The sequence below is a fragment of the Aegilops tauschii genome, chromosome 2 (genome assembly GCF_002575655.3).
Source record: "Aegilops tauschii subsp. strangulata cultivar AL8/78 chromosome 2, Aet v6.0, whole genome shotgun sequence".
NCBI classification, from domain to species: Eukaryota; Viridiplantae; Streptophyta; class Magnoliopsida; order Poales; family Poaceae; genus Aegilops; species Aegilops tauschii.
In genome coordinates this window covers 336,286,004-336,303,742 of record NC_053036.3, presented here as the reverse complement: position 1 = coordinate 336,303,742, position 17,739 = coordinate 336,286,004, and positions in this window count along the sequence as shown.

Below are 17,739 nucleotides of genomic sequence, written 5' to 3'. Positions count from 1 at the left end.
TCGACTCGTTGGGGCCTTGGACGCATAAGGAGAGCTGGCGAGGCTTGGGCGGCCGCTTGTACCTGCTGGCGAAGTTGTGGATGAATGCTTCAGTGAAATCAACCCAGCTGTTGATGCTGCTGGGCTTCAGGCTGTTCAGCCATGTCCGGGTTGTGCCCTGGAGTATGAGCGGAACGTACTTCACGGCAACGCGCTTGTTGCCGTTGGTGATGCTGACGGCTGTGGAGTAGTCGACCAGCCAGTCCTCCGGCTTCACGGAGCCGGTGTACTTGGGCGTATCTCTCGGGAGAGTGAACCCTTTGGGGAAGGGCTCATCTCGGATGTGGGGGCCAAAACAAGTCGGACCCAGCTCATCTTCTTCTTCTAGTGCTAGGGATCGATTGAGGAGATCGATCCGGTGGCGGGCATCGTTTTCTCCGATTCCTTCTCGACGGCCAAGGCGGTCACCCAGTGATGGGTGATCAACAGGCGGCGGGGAAATGCGCCTCTCCCTGCAGGGAGGAGGAGGAGGACAGTCGTCTCGCTGCTGCACTGCTCTTGGGCGGCCGTCTTGGTTGCGCTCGATGGTGATGTGAGTCTGGCTGTGGCTGGCAGCCGGCTCCTTGTCTCTTCTATTGCGGACGCCACCAGTCGGCGTGCGGGATGTCGCGCCTTGGTCTCGGCGAGGAGGCGGGTCGTCGTTTTGCTGGTTGGGCGCTGCAGTACGGCACCCGGCATCTTGCTGCTCAGCAGCCGCGTCGAGGAGCTGCTGGACTCGCTCCGTCATGTGGCGGCGCTCGTCGCCCTCGAGCTTGTCTAGCTCGTCTGCTGCCGCCTGGGCAGCTCGTATGTTCTCTGCAGGGGTGGCGTAGATGGGACGTTCTGTCCCGAACATGTTGGCGATGGTCGCGACATGCTGCCAGACCAAGCTAATGCGGTTAGGCCCACCAGGAGCCGGCGTGCCGCCGACAGCATGGTCCATCTCCTGCTGGTAGGCCTCCGAAAGGTGTCTCATGCTGGCCAGCTGGTTGGCGCTCTTGACAAGCTGGACGCGGCGTGCCTCCAGCGTCTCGGCGTCGGCGTCTTCCAGGATGGGCGCAGTCAAGTCTTGCATCGCCGCCTGCAACGGATCCTGGCCACGTCCGCCAGAATGCTCGCCGTGGCTGATGACGAGCACCTCCGTGACGGTGCTGCCGCCGCTGTCCGTGCGAGGAAGTGGCTCGTCGTAGACCACCACGTTGGAGGGGAACGCGTCAAGCAACGCCATGTCGGAGTCGACCAACATTGGGTCGGTGGAGTCAACCGACTCCAAGTCAGCAGCAGGCTCGCTGGCGACGTGGAGCTGATCGAGGAGGCTCACGAGGCGGCTCTCGGGGCCATCGGTGCCCGCATCACACGCGGGCTCGTCGGAGAGGCGAATCTCGCCAACAAGATCAGCGAGGCAGCTCGCCGCGCAGGCAACCTCCGCGTCGTGCAGTGCATCGGCGCAGACGCCGTCTGGCATGCCGGGCTGGCTGCGCTCGCCAGGAAGGAACAGGGTTCCCGTCCAGAACAGGTCTCCGGGAGACGGTGCCCCTTGCCCCACGGTGGGCGCCAAATGTCGAGGGTTGGGTGCGACATATGCCAATGGATGGCTTATCATGGTGGGAGCGAGTAGAACGTCGACGGTGCCTGGAAGCGAGATGAGGCGTAGACACGAACGCCGGCGCACTTTACCCAGGTTCGGGGCTCTCCTAGGAGATAACACCCCTAGTCCTGCTCTGCGGGGTCTCTGCATGATTACTAAGGCACTAGTGATTACAATGGTGCTCCTCGAGCTGTATGCTAGCGTAGGAGAAGGCAAGGCTTGCTCTCCTCTCCCCCTAGGTGTGAGTCTAATTCTAACAGGTTGGAACCCTTTGCATCGGTGCCCTGGGGGGTTTATATAGGCCTACCCCCAGGGGTACAATTGTAATCCCGCCGGGTGTAGGACCCGGCTGTCAGTGTCTCTGGTCGCTGGCTTCTCGCCGCCTGCTGGGGCCCGCCGACTGGTCTGGTACGGAGCCGATAGGCCGCCTCCACCGCTTGCGGGTCTTGCCGGCTGCTGATTACTGTAGCCGTGATGCTAATGACGTGAGCTTGGTCAGGGGAGCGTGGCTACAGTCCCGCCGCCTGGTGGGAGATCACTGTAGCCATTCCGGGTCTCATCTGGTTAATGGTGCACGGGCCCCGAGGTAGGAACGAGCCGCCTGCTAGGAGCCGGCCTCCCTCAGGTCCGACTGGTGAAGCCTCCGCCATCCTCTGGGCTCTCGCTGCCTGGTAGGGCCCGACGTCTTCAGGCCGTACCGACAGGCGGTCGTGGGAGCAGGGCTCCGCCTGACAGGAGTGACGTCAGGGGCGGAGTGGCAACAGTGCCGCGCCGGGCGGAGATCTCCGCCATTACGGAGCACTGTGGCCACGCCCGGCCCTGGATACGGGGGTGATGGGCTATACTGTAGCCTCACCCTGTCTTGTCTTCTTAATGGGGGTGCAGACTTTGAGGGCACCACGGGCCGACTGCTAGGAGCCGGCCTCTCCGGAGGCCGCTTGCAAGGAGTCGGCCCGTCTTGGAGCCGCCTTCCTGAGCGTGGCCGTCTTCTGCCAGCCGGTCGTTCAGCCAGGCGGCCACCAGAAGGCGGCGCTCCATCTTGAAGTCTTGAGGGGCGCAGCCGGCCCCGATGTCTTGAAAGGTTCTGGGACTCGGGTTAGGCTACCCGTGGCCCATTACTCCGACAATTAGGTTCCACTGTACTCTAACTTTTTTCTTAAGTTATTAATTGAGCTCGGTGACTTCAAAAAGTTGTACAGAAGCCTTGTTTGGGCCTTTCTGGCGTCGCTGAATGTGAGCTGAGTAGCCATGTAAGGTTGTACTGTACTACACAGGCCTTTTTTTAACATAAGCAATGCAACTGGGCCGACAATTGTACACAATCCGGGTCAACTTGTTATTCTCCGCCCCGCTGGGCTGCAAATCTTTCCTAGGAGGGATGCATTCGGCTTAACAAGAAAATGGGCTTTAACAAATAATTAATGGGCTGTAATTATAAAAACTGGGTAGTAACTATAAAGAAATGCACCAAACACGAAATTAGTTTATAAAATATTACTTTTGGATTTTGAAATTTTTAATTTCATTAATTGTTGCGCGTGCAATGTTTCGTTGGATTTTTACGTAATACAAATTTATATTGAAATTGTATTTAATCTGACTAGAAATTTCGTGCCAAAAATATTTCGGATCCTATCAAAATGTGGGAAATTTTATTGAATTCTTTTTTGAACGGTTGGTTGAAATTATTAATCGTTGTCCTAGCTAGAAAATGGGATGTACTTTTAACAAACTGTAAATGGGCTGTAGTAAATTCCATTAGAATTCAAAAATGGGCTGTGCATTCTTACAAATTGCAAATGGGCTATAAGTTCTGTGCCACACACTTGTGGGCCTACTAAGTTGACGCGTATGCAAGGCTTTGTCAACTTACAGTCAACACACGGTTCTAGCAGCAGTGTCTGTTTGATGTCCATCCAACGGATGTCGTGCTTCTTCTTCAATCTCGGATATTCTAGCTTCAGCCGCCCAAAAAATGATTCCTCCCCCTGACATCTGGGGCGCACCGTCTCGGAGGCTGACCTGTGGGCCAACTAAGTTGACGCGTACCAAGGGCTTTGTCAACTTAGTCAATATAAACGATTCTAGCTACAGTGACCGTACGATGTCCATCCAATGGCCATTGTGATTCTTCAACCTCTGGTCTTCTTGCTCCAGCCGCCCAAAGCAGCGCCGGTCGTGCCGCCTGCTCTTGCCTCCCGTGGCCGGTTGTGCTGCCGCGGAGGCCTCACCTCCCCCTACCACTCCCACCGCTGGCCAGGCCCTGCGGCGACGGCATCCTCACACCGCAGCCGAACTAGTGAACCCTCGTACTCCTCTCCGCATGGGCATCCAGTGCCGCGTCTTCCCCGGCTTTGCGTCGTCCCCTTCCTAGGCCTCGTCGTCGTCCACCGCCTTGGTGCTCTCGGCACGGCATGGTCAATGTGGTCAACGACTGACTTCCATCGGAAGAGTACTATACGTGGAGAGGCTGACAGCTGGGTCCACGGGTGCAGCAAGGAAGTGCCTCCTTATTACGCGGAAAATAATTATTCCTCCACCTGACAGCAGGCACCCACCGGATGGGCCACCATATTTCATGAAAAAAATGTTTCCCCCCTGACTGCTGGGACCCACCAGCTACATCTTCGCACGCAAGGAAGTGCGTCCATATTATGGGCAAAAAAATGATTCACCCCCTCACTGCTAGGACCCACCAGCTACATCTTCGCACGCAAGGAAGTGCGTCCATATTACGAAAAAAAACGATTCGCCCCCTGACTGCTGGGACCCACCAGCTACATCTTCGCACGCAAGGAAGTGCCTGACAGTCGGGACCCACCCAGTCGAAGCGTACGTAGCGTTGTCATTCTGGTCGCGAACGTGTACGTACATACTGGTCGATAGGTCTGTCTGCAGGCTGCAGCGATGAACCGTGGCCGTGTAAGGAAGGGCACCTGTGGTAGTAGAGGCGCGCACGTGTGGTAGTAGAGGCGCGCACGTAGCATGTACACGTACGTACATCGGCCAGGGTGCAAGAGAGTAAATACGACCACGTACGTACATACGGGCGGGGTCTCGAACGCCTACTCGCGCATACGTACGGCCAGGGCTCGTGTACATGGCTGTGGCTGGGTCGGAACAGAGAAACTGCGTCGTCGTGTTCATGGGGAGGCAACGGAATGCGTCGTGTTCATTGGTAGGCAACGGAATGCGTGTTGTTCATTGGGAGCCAACCGGCTTGGACGGAACAGGCGATGGAAACGAGGCCTGGTGTACCGCAGAACGGAGGAAACGGCCTTGTGTTTTGGCCGGCCACGATGGAAACGGGATCCTGTTCATCGGGAGGGGTCTGGCGTACCGCAAAACATAGGAAACCGACCTTCTACGGTTGAAATGGGGTCCTGTTGATCGGGAGGGGCGTGGCATACCGCAAAACGGAGGAAACAGACTTGTGTTGGAACGCTACGGTCGAAACGGGGGTCCTGTTCATCGGGAGGGGTGTGGCAAACCGCAAAACGGGACTCCACGGGATACTGTTCATCTCCACCGTCGACCTCCTCCAGCCTCCATGGGGTACTATTCATCCACCATCGACCTCCTCCAGCCTCCACCTGCGACTGTTCATCCACGGGCTCCTGTTCATCTAGCCTCCACCGCACGCTCCTCCACCAGCTACTGTTCAACCAGCCCTCTCCACGGGGGTCCTGTTCAACCACCCCTCCACGGGCTACTGTTCATCCAGCCCTCCACCGGCTATTGTTCAACCAGCCCTCCACCGGCTACTGTTCAACCAGCCCTCCATGGGGTCCTGTTCATCCAGCCCCCCACGGGGTCCTATTCATCCACCGGCTCGATCGGGGTACTGTTCATCCAGCGGCAACAGCCTCTACTACCACAGGTTCCTATTCATCCAACCCCCACCGGGAACTGTTCATCCAAACCCCCCAACAACACTCACTGTTCATCCAGAGGAAGCATCGATCGGCTTTAGTTAGCAGCAGTAGCGAAGGAATCGCTCGATCGGGTTCAGTTAACAGCCATCGATCGATCGCTCAGGTTCAGTAAAGCGGAGCCTGCAATGCAATCGCTCGGGTTCAGTTAGAGCGCAACGCCTCGCGCACACGCGCGTACGTACCAGAAAAATGCGCATCGCTCGGCCCCCGACCACCGACCGTAACTGGGAATCCCCAATATTTTCCTCGCCCTCGCTTCTACCACGGTTTTTTCCGTCATGGATGGCCCAAAGAATGTCATGCAGCTGCGTCTCCGGCCCGCCCAGGAAGAAAAGCCCATTTTCTGTCATGATTTTTTTGTCATAGAAGTAGGACCCCACCACATCTATGATGATACCGGGTTTTGTCACTATTATTGTCATAGAAGTGTCATAAGTATGACAGGAAAAAAATTCGTTTAGCACAAAATTCACGAATGTGTCTTTTTTTTGTAGTGTTGATTGTAAGAAACATCTTCTAGGGAGAATAGTTCCGTTAAGGGTTCCTTTCCCTGGGTGAACATGCGTTAGTATGCATGTCCAAACTGTGATTGAAAAATCACAGTATACGTAACATCTGGGGGTTCATAGTGTAACTAGTGTATAACGTCTTTAGTCCGCCGTCCGAATATTCCCTTAAGAACGCTAGCTTTCGGCTTCACCCAGTCTGAGGTACAACTCCGGATGACCCGGCTGTAACAATCGCAGAGGTGCTCCCTTTATGCCCTTGCCGAGCAAACGGGAACGTAGGGCACAAGCAAAAGAGCCAGGCAACCCAGCTTGGCCAAAACTTAAGTCATAACGGTGCATATAATGGCGAAGAAAAGGTACATATGAGGAAAGGACACATATGTGGTGAGCTTGATGCTCGGAAAATAATAATAATAAGCTTCTGTAAAAGAAGCACCCAGGTATTATGGGCGGATACATTTAATGATGCGTACGTCATAGGTGTGCGGTTTGGCCGTACAAGAGCTATAGAGCTAGAGCTAAAGTTAAAGAGAGAAAAAATGGAAACGAAGGGAGAAGAAGACGAACAAAGAGTCCAGCTCTAGGCGTAGAATTTTTGGAGTCTGGTAGCATTCCACGGGTTCGGCTCTAAGCGATTGTCCGATGCATCACGCAGACGGTACGCTCCTCCAGTCAGAACTTCATCTATGATGAAGGTACCCTCCCACTTGGGCTTGAGTTTGTCCTTTTTCTTTTCTGGCAAGCGTAGAACAAGTTCACCAACATTATAATCTTGGCCCGCACTTCTCTGCTTTGGTATCTGCGAGCCTGTTGTTCATAGAATGCAGAACGGGCTTTTGCAACGTCGCGCTCCTCCTCGAGGGCATCTAGACTGTCCTGCCGATCAAGCTCGGCCTCTCTCTCTTCATACATGCGCACTCGAGGTGAGTCATGAATAATGTCGCAGGGCATAACGGCCTCTGCGCCGTACACCATGAAGAATGGTGTGTATCCGGTAGTGCGAATGAGCGTGGTTCGCAGCCCCCAGAGTACGGAGTCGAGCTCCTCAACCCAGTGCTTTTCTGATTCTTTCAAAGACCGCACTAGTCTAGGCTTGATGCCGCTCATGATAAGACCATTGGCTCGTTTTAGTTGACCATTTGTTTGTGGGTGATAGACAGAGGCGTAATCGAGCTTAATGCCCAGGTTAGCACACCAGGTTTTCACTTCATCGGCTGTAAAGTTGGAGCCGTTATCGGTGATGATGCTGTGTGGGACACCATAATTGTGCACGACACCGGATATAAAGTCTATCACTGGTCCGGCTTCGGTCGTTTTAACTGGTTTGGCCTCTATCCACTTGGTGAATTTATCTACCATGACCAGCAGATATTTTTTCTTATGGCTTCCTCCTTTAAGGGGTCCGACCATATCAAGCCCCCAGACTGCGAAAGGCCAAGTAATGGGGATTGTTTGTAGAGCGGTAGGTGGCATATGGCTTTGATTGGCGAAAAGCTGGCATCCGACACAACGTTGGACAAGGTCATGTGCATCTGCTCGGGCCATCGACCAAAAGAAGCCTGTACGGAAGGCTTTACTTACAAGGGCCCTAGCCGCGGCGTGGTGACCGCCGAGACCAGCATGGATTTCGGCCAGGATCTGTCGTCCCTCTTCTTCGGACATGCATCTTTGAAGGACTCCAGTAGCGCTTTTCTTGTAGAGCTCTCCGTCATGGACCTTGTAGGCTTTCGAGCGCCGAACAATGCAGCGAGCCTCATTCTGATCCTCAGGGAGCTCTCGCCTATTAAGGTAGGCCAAGAAGGGTTCGATCCATGGGGCAATTACTGCCATTATTAGATGGGCCGATGGTGTTATTTCGGTGGCTGAGCCCCCTATGGTATCGGTATTGTGTTCGGAATCTGGGGGTATAATCTGATCCGGACTGGTGTTGCTGCTCTCACCCTGCCACACCACGGATGGCTTGAAGAGCCTTACCAGAAAGATGTTAGGTGGGACGGGGTCACGCTTAGCGCCCATGCGAGCAAGGACATCCGTCGCTTGATTACTTTCTCGGGCCACATGATGGAACTCGAGTCCCTCGAACCAAGCTGATATTTTGAGTATGGCGTTACGATAGGCTGCCATCTTCGGATCTTTGGCGTCGAAGTCTCCATTTATTTGGGATATTGCGAGATTTGAATCCTCGCGCACCTCCAGGCGTTGTATGCCCATGGAGGCAGCCATCCGAAGACCATGCAATAAGGCCTCGTATTCGACTGCATTGTTGGAGTCTGTGTATAATATTTGGAGTACGTACTGGACTATGTCTCCAGTCGGGGACGTTAGGACAATGTCCGCTCCTAAGCCAGCCAGCATTTTAGAGCCATCGAAGTGCATGAACCTGTTGGAATATGTGTCGTACTCTTTAGGGAGTTCGGCCTCTGCCATTCGGCGACAAAGTCGGTCAATACTTGGGATTTAATGGCTCGACATGGTTAGTATGTTATGCCAAATGGCAAGAGCTCAATGGCCCACTTGGTAATCCGGCCCGTAGCGTCGCGGTTGTTTATTATGTCATTGAGTGGTACTTTGGAAGCCACCGTGATCGAGCACTCTTGGAAATAGTGTCGTAGCTTCCGGGATGCCATGAAGACCGCATATGCTATCTTTTGGTAATGAGGGTCCCAGGATTTGCATGGTGTGAGGACAGTGGATATGTAGTATACCGGTTTGTGAAGTGGGAACTTGTGTCCATCCTCCTCTCGCTCAACGACGAGCACCGAGCTCACCACCTGAAGTGTTGCAGAGATGTATAATAACATCGGTTCGCCAACGTTCGGCGCGGCCAGGGTTGGGTAGCTCGCTAAAAGAGCCTTTATTTCTTCTAGTCTGGTCGTTGCCGCATCCGTCCACTCGAAGTGGTCGGTGCGTCAGAGAAGGCGATAAAGTGGCAATGCTTTTTCTCCCAATCTGGAGATAAAGCGGCTTAAAGCTGCCACGCATCCGGCTAGTTTTTGGACCTGTTTAAAGTTTGTTGGTGTAGCCAATTGTGACAAAGCTCGGATTTTGGCTGGATTTGCCTCAATTCCTCTGCTGGAAATGATGAAGCCCAGCAGTTTTCCAGCGGGAACGCCGAAAACACACTTTTCCGGATTGAGCTTGATGTCATATGTACGGAGGTTGTCGAATGTGAGACGTAGGTCATCTATTAATGACTCGACATGCCTAGTCTTGATGACGACGTCATCCACGTATGCTTCAACTGTCTTGCCGATTTGTTTCTCCAGGCATGTTTGAATCATGTGTTGGTAGGTGGCGCCGGCGTTTTTAAGCCCGAAGGGCATAGTGTTGAAGCAGAAAGGCCCGTACGGGGTAATGAATGCCGTTGCGGCTTGATCGGACTCCTTCATTTTGATTTGATGGTATCCGGAGTATGCGTCGAGGAAGCACAGTGAGTCGTGTCCTGCAGTAGCATCAATAATCTGATTGATGCGGGGGAGGGGGAAGGGATCCTTAGGGAAGGCCTTCTGGAGGTCTTTGAAATTGACACATAGGCGCCAGGATTTATCCTTCTTTGGCACCATCACCAGGTTTGCTAGCCAGTCCTGGTGTTTTATTTCTCTAATGAATCCGGCCTCGATTAACTTGGCTAGCTCCTCCCGCATAGCTTGTCGTTTGGGTTAGGAAAAGCGCCGCAGTGTTTGCTTGACTGGCTTATATCCCTTTAATATATTAAGGCTATGTTCGGCCAGCCTGCGTGGGATTCCTGGCATGTCAGAAGGGTGCCAGGCGAATATGTCCCAGTTCTCGCGTAGGAACGCTCGTAGTGTGGCGTCAACCGTTGGGTCCAGTTGTGCCCCGATGGAAGCTGTCTTCTTGGGGTCCGTCGGGTGGACTTGAAATTTGAATATTTCGTCTACTGGTTTGAAGGAGGTGGATTTGGGCCGCTTGTCAAGGATTACGTTGTTCCTATCCACCGTGGAGTGTAGTGCGGTTAACTCTTCGGCCGCGAGGGCCTCGGATAGTGCCTCGAGGGCTAGGGATGCGGTTTTGTTTTCGGCGCGGAGGGCTATGTCCGGATCACTGGCGAGAGTGATAATACCATTGGGCCCGGGCATCTTGAGCTTCACATACCCGTAATGAGGTATAGCTTGAAAGCATATGAATGCATCTCGCCCCAACATGGCGTGATATCCACTGTTGAAAGGGGCCACTTGGAAGGTTATCTCTTCGGACCGATAGTTCTCCGGCATGCCGAATACCACGTCAAGTGCAATTTTCCCCGTGCACCGCGCCTCCCGGCTGGGAATGATTCCTCGGAAGGTCGTATTACTTTGCTCAATGCGGCTCCTGTCTATTTCCATTTTATTGAGTGTGTCCTCGTAGATGAGGTTTAGCCTGCTGTGTAACATCCCAAATTTTGAATTTGGAATGTTATACATTAGATCATCATGCATATCATATTTTATTGCATTTTGATTTGTGATCCTAGAAATTTCACGCAACTCAAGGACCCACAGAGAGAGTTGGGGATTTCGTTATTTTCATATTTGGGTTTTCTCAAATTTTGAAAATAGGATCATTTGTTTTAATTATTTTTCTCTCCGAAAATATTTCATATCAAAATATATGCGAGGGGATAAAATGAGTTCTCCACAAATAATGAAATATTGGAGGAAAAATATTAAAAACAAATATTTGATTTTATTTGGATTTTATTTCATTTTTTTCGAATTTGAAAAAATACGCGTTTTTCAAAATTGCATTTTAGGCCCAAATAAATGTTCATCTTGTCCGGCTTACTTTTAGAGGACGGGAAAAATTTATTTCGGGATTTTTGGAGTCCGTTTAGTATTTCTTTTCTTACTTTTTCTGCACGTACGAATTTTTTTTAAAGTCAACCGCCTTACGGGCCGTGTCCGACCCGGACACCTCAGCCCGGCCGGCCTTTAAAGCCGCGGCCCGAGCCCCGCCTCAGCCCAAGTCGCCGCCGCCCCGAAACCCTAGCCGCCGCCGCCGCCCGCGTCGCCCCGCCGCCCGACCCGCCACCCGCCGGAGCCCCGCAGCCTCTCGCCCGACGCCGCCACCCGCCGGAGCCGCTCGCCGCTGCTGCCGTCACGTGAACCGAGGTAGCCGCCAGTTTTTCTTGAAAACCGTTCGGTTTTATTTCGAAACCGAGATGCATTATTTATATTAGATCGGTTTATTTTTTCCCCGGTTTAGTTAAATAGCGCGTTTTAACGAACGGTATTCGTCTTTTTTACAGACCGCGAACGTTCGATCGTTAGCCTGTTCGTCAGTTTTTCTTTTTCTCGGATTTTCCGCGATTATTCCTGATCGAGATTTCCGATCTGTTTTTCGTTTTAGTATAACTTTTCGCTCGTTTATCGGAATCAGGCGATTCAAGCGCCTAGAGTTTCGTCTCGAAATTCTCTTTCCGTTTAACCAACTCAAACAAGTTTTGGCTACTGTAAAATTTGACTCAGATCCAGATTAGTAAACGAAGCTTGTTTCTTTCGCCGTTTGACCTTCGTTGCTTCGTTTGAATTGATTCTTTTTGCAAACCGGAGTTCTTAAGTTGAAATTTCTGGTTAGATCTCTTATGTTGAGTTTTATTTCGTGCACCCTTGCTTGATTGCTTATGTATGTATTGTTTGTTTGCGATAGAGTACCCGGAGTGCGAAGCGTGCTACTACGAGTCTCTAGGTTTCATGGATCATCAGCAAGGCAAGTAACACTTTGATCATACTTTTCATCACCCAGTTTTATTGCATTAGATCAATCCTCAAACAGTTGCATGATTAGGATTTGATTAATATGTGGGTTTTGGGAAGTAGATGAGGTAGTACCTATTGTCCTGTTTACTATCAAACCTTTGGGAGTTACTTCTACGTTTGCTTATATTGCTATGCTATGCTCGTAGACGTGGATTGGGTTTGAGTGAATTCTTCATGACAGATGTGAGATAATTTATGGTTCAACTTAAGGTGGCTACTTTAATTTACATCTCGGTGGATTGAGGCACCTGGAGAAACCAGTGTTGCCTGTATTTTTGGATATCCCGGAGTACCCGTGTGATCATCCTATGGACCGCCACCCAGACTCAAAGGGATCATGAGATTATTCATGCTAGAAACTTCCGTGTGCAGCCACAAGCTATTATGGGCTCTAGCATAGTTGAGTAGATTACATGACCTCTTGAAGAGGTGGGCTAGCAGATGTAGGGGAAAGTAGGTGTAACTGTCTACCTGGAGTAAAGAGTAGTGTTTCTGAAAGACTGTTTCTTGGTCATCCGTTTCTCAAACACCATGTAGTGCGAGAAATCAAGCGGAGGCGATCGAGTCTTGTGGGGAAAAGTGCACAAACCTCTACAGAGTGTACCAACTAATCATGATTAGCCGTGTCCCCGGTTATGGACATCTTGAGTATCTAGTTCTTGGATTATCATGTGAATCTCATCATCACTTTACTTAATTTAATTTGATTGGGTTAATCACGTTCTTAATTGGGATTGAGTTGGAGGTACCTTCTCAATGTTTAACAACCACCATGATAGTTAAATAAAATTTATTCCTTTGTGGTAGGGAAAAATTGGCTTTTCGCAAAACTGTAACCATAGAGCTTTCCACCAGCCAAATATGCATGTAGTGATAGCATTATTCTGTTCATTACTCTCTATGTGTTACTTTGCCAGCATATTCCATGTGCTGACCCGTTTTCGGGCTGTAACGTATCATGTTGCAGACTTTTCAGACGACGAGTAAGGAGCCTTAGGTCGTGGTCTTATACTCAGTGATGCCGTTGGAGTTGATGGACTCACTTTATCTTCCAAGCCTTCCGCTGTTATCGTATTTTAGATGGCCTTAAGCCATATTTATTGTATTGAGTTCTCTTGAACTATTCGATGTAATAAGTGTGTGATTTCTACTCTGTTATAAATCCTTCAAAGTACTGTGCGTGTTAGCATTACCGATCCAGGGATGACACTGATGCACAGAGACTAGACTGTTTGAGGTCTGGTCGCTACAGAGATGGTATCAGAGCACACGCTGACTGTAGGACACGACCACTAAGCTAAAGCCCTAGATCACTACTCTCTTCTCATTTCTGAATCCTCTCCTTTCTTCCACTCTTTTAGGATGGCGGATGCAAGGAACAAGTTCGCGCAACCAGATGAGGATACACCTTTTGGATGACACTTGAAGGAAGTTACTAAGTACCTGAACATCGGAATACCAAGCTTCACCGGAACCTACAACGCCACACTACCAGAAGAGGAGCGCTGGATGATTCAAGTTCAAGTTCCAGGAAGGACGTTCACGCCAATCACTGAGCCCATAGAGTTTTCCTTTGATGCACCAACCTGGAGTCTAGGAAAGAGCATGGCAGCCCACATCACCATGGGACGCATTGGAGAAGTGTACCACAATGATCTCAAGGATACTATCTATCAGATTTGTGGGCGCCGAGACGAGCAATGGGAGATGATCAGTACCAGGAAGGATAGATCTATTGCAGCTTTCATCCAGGAGTTAAACCAGCACATTCGTCGCCAGGAGAACCAGATGTGCGCAGACATGATAGAACTGAAGAAGGCAAAGACTAGGATCATGGAACTGGAGGAAGAACTCAAGGCTACACGCGAGGATTATATGGAGGAAATCATCGCACTAGTGGAGAAGAATGACGACCTGACAAAGAAGCTAGGAGTTTTCATGGGAGACCCACCACCAGGAGGAGATGATGACGATTCTACTTGCCCGGAGAATTACATCATCATTGACGACACCGACTCGGACCCTAGTGAGGATGATTTGGAGGATGAAGCCGAAGCAGATATCATGGACTCTTCAACTGAGCAATTTTTCTAGTAGACCACCAAATTAGTAGTAGTATTCCACCATGTATATATTATAGTCCAAGCACTTTGTAACGATAGTTAGATCGATTGTATGCCTTGTTTGAATTGATTGGAGTGATCTGATTGTGTTTGTCTCATGTGCATATGGGTAGTGTTTTCCCTCTAGACCTCATTCTATTCTATTTTCTCATCTTTTCTAAACCATCAGATGCCTCCGAGACGCGACACCGGATTTGTTTTCCCACAGGAGATCACTCAGTTGATTCAGCAGCAGAATGCCCTGATGCAAGTGCTAGTTCAAAACCAAGGCAACAACAACAACAACCCACCACCACCACCACCTGTTGATCACTTAGCCCGATTTCTTAGGCTGAATCCGCCGGTGTTTTCCAGTACCACCGAGCCGATTGTGGCAGATGATTGGCTCCGCAAGGTTGGAAGGGAGCTGACCACTGCAGGATGCACAGATGCGGAGAGAGTGCGTTTTGCCACACATCAGCTTGATGGACCCGCAGCATCATGGTGGGAGAATTACACAGCCACTCACCCCATTGACACTGTCACATGGGACCAGTTTCAGCAAGCTTTCCGTACTGCCCATGTTTCAGCAGGAGCTATGGCCATGAACAAGCGTGAGTTTCGCAACTTACGCCAAGGAGGACGTACCGTTGGCCAGTACGTGGAGGATTTTAGTAAGTTAGCACGTTATGCCCCAGATGATGTTGCTACGGATGCAGCTAAGCAAGAGAAGTTTCTGGAAGGACTGAATGATGAGCTGAGCATGCAGTTGATGGTGGCAACTTTTAACAACTACCAGGAGTTGGTAGATAGAGCTCTCATGATTGAAGGGAAGCAACAGCAGATTGAGAGTCGTAAGAGGAAGTATGGACAAGGAAAGTACAGTACAGGAGCACACCAGAAGCCTCGTTTTACCCCAAACTCGGGAGGACACCTTCAGCATAACCATGGAGGTCACAATCACAATGGAGGAAGTTCGCACAATCATAGTGGCCCCAAGGATGGCAATGGGAACGGAGGAAGCAACGGACAGAACCGTACCAACCCATCAACCCCAGCCAAGAGGGATCTAAGCCACGTTACCTGTTTCAAGTGCCAGAAGACTGGACATTATGCCACTGATTGTCCAGAAGCAAAGAATGGAAATGGCAATGGAAGCTCGGGGAAGAAGCCGAACCTTTTCAACAGGGGACAGGTGAACCACGTTAATGTGGACGAGGTTGAAGCACAGCCTGATGCAGTAATAGGTAAGTTCTTGGTTAAGTCATTTACTGCAATCGTTCTTTTTGATACTAGTGCATCACATTCATACATATCAAGGGGATTTTTGGATAAGTTTAAGTTGCCCACCAAAGTTCTTAGAACACCTATGTTAGTAACCTCGCCAGGAGCAAAGTATATGGCAAGCCAAGGATGTTTTCAGTTGCCATTGGCCATAGGTAGGCATGTTTTCCCCTCAGACCTAATAGTTTTGGAGTCACAAGGTTTGGATGTGATTTTGGGAATGGATTGGCTATCGATGTATGGAGGAAACATCGATTGCGCCAGTAAGACGATTTTGCTTACTACCCCAGAAGGAAGAAGGATTAAGTATGTATCCCGACACGTGCCGAAGAGGACTCAAGTGAATTCCTTATCAGGAGTTGTACAGGAGGAAGTACCAGTGGTGAAGGAATTCCCTGACGTATTTCCAGAGGAGTTGCCAGGCATGCCACCGGATAGAGACATCGAGTTTTTGATTGATCTTTTGCCAGGCACTGGGCCAATATCTAAGAGACCGTACAGGATGCCCGCTAAGGATTTGGAAGAAATTAAGAAGCGGATTAAGGAGTTACTAGATAAAGGATATATTCGCCCAAGTTCGTCACCTTGGGGATCACCCGTACTTCTAGTTGAGAAGAAAGATGGATCGTTGAGGATGGTTGTTGATTATCGTGGATTGAATGAAGTAACAATCAAGAACAAGTACCCACTGCCGATGATCAATGATCTGTTTGACCGACTACAAGGAGCTAAAGTATTTTCCAAGATTGATTTGCGATCAGGATACCACCAGTTTAAGATTCGAGAGCAGGATATACCCAAGACAGCTTTTACCACAAGGTATGGGCTATATGAGTACACCGTTATGTCATTTGGCCTGACTAACGCACCTGCCTATTTCATGAACATGATGAACAAAGTGTTTATGGAGTTTTTGGATAAGTTCATCGTAGTGTTCATTGATGATATTCCGGTCTATTCGAAGAATGAAGAAGAGCATAAGGAGCATTTGCGTTTGGTACTTGGAAAGCTCAGAGAACATCGGTTATATGCCAAGTTCAGCAAGTGCGAGTTTTGGTTAAAGGAAGTTGGATTCCTTGGACATCTTATATCCGGAGAAGGAATAGCAGTAGATCCCACCAAGGTTAACACTATGACAAATTGGGAAGCACCCACGACAGTTGGAGAAATCCGGAGTTTTCTTGGACTCGCAGGATATTACCGGAGATTCATCGAGAATTTCTCGAAGATTGCAAAGCCTATGACGGAGTTGTTGAAGAAGGACACCAAATTCATTTGGACTGAGGAATGGTGAGGCTAGTTTCCAGGAATTGAAGAAATGTTTGGTTACAGCGCCAGTGTTGATTCTGCCAGATCAATGCAAGGATTATGAAGTATATTGCGACGCTTCTCGTCGAGGACTTGGGGAAGTACTAATGCAGGAGGGAAGAGTTGTTTCATATGCCTCACGATATCTTAAACCCCATGAGTTGAATTATGCTACACATGATTTGGAGTTAGCAGCTGTAGTGCATGCGTTGAAGACATGGAGACATTTTCTCATCGGAAACCATTGTGAGGTGTACATGGATCACAAGAGTTTGAAGTACATTTTCACGCAGAAGGAGTTGAATCTCATGCAAAGGAGATGGTTGGAGCTCATTAAGGATTATGATATGAGATTGCATTATCACCCAGGGAAGGCTAACATAGTAGCCGATGCGTTGAGCGGCAAGAGCCATGTCAACACGCTCATGACCGGAGAGTTACCCAAGAAGTTAGCAGAGGATCTTCGTGAACTATGTTTGGAAATAGTTCCAAGAGGTTTTGTAGCAGCATTGGAGATTCAGTCTACTTTGATGGATAAGATCAGAGAAGCTCAGAAAACAGACAAGGAAATTGCTGAGATAAAGGAAAGGATGAGTAAAGGAAAAGCCAAGGGATTTCATGAGGATGAACACGAGACCTTATGGTTTGAGGACCGCGTTTATGTGCCCAATGATCCGGAGATCAGGAAGTTGATTCTGCAAGAGGCCCATGATTCACCATATTCGATTCACCCAGGAAATACCAAGATGTATTTGGATTTGAAGGATACTTTCTGGTGGACCGGAATGAAGAAGGATATTGCGGAGTATGTAGCAGTTTGTGATGTATGTCAGAGAGTAAAGGCAGAGCATCAGAAGCCAGCGGGATTGCTACAACCATTGCCGATACCCGAATGGAAGTGGGATAAGCTAGGCATGGATTTTATCATAGGATTGCCCAGGACTCGTTTAGGCTATGACTCGATATGGGTTATAGTCGATCGTTTGACAAAGGTAGCTCATTTCATCCCAGCAAAGACCACTTATACAAGTGCTAATTTGGCAAAGATATACATGACCAGGATCGTATGTCTGCATGGAGTTCCGAGGACCATTGTATCAAATAGAGGAACCCAGTTTACTTCAAAGTTTTGGAATCAGTTGCACGAGACTTTGGGTACCAGGCTAGAGTTCAGTACAGCCTTTCATCCACAGACAGACGGACAGACCGAGAGAGTCAATCAGATTTTGGAGGACATGC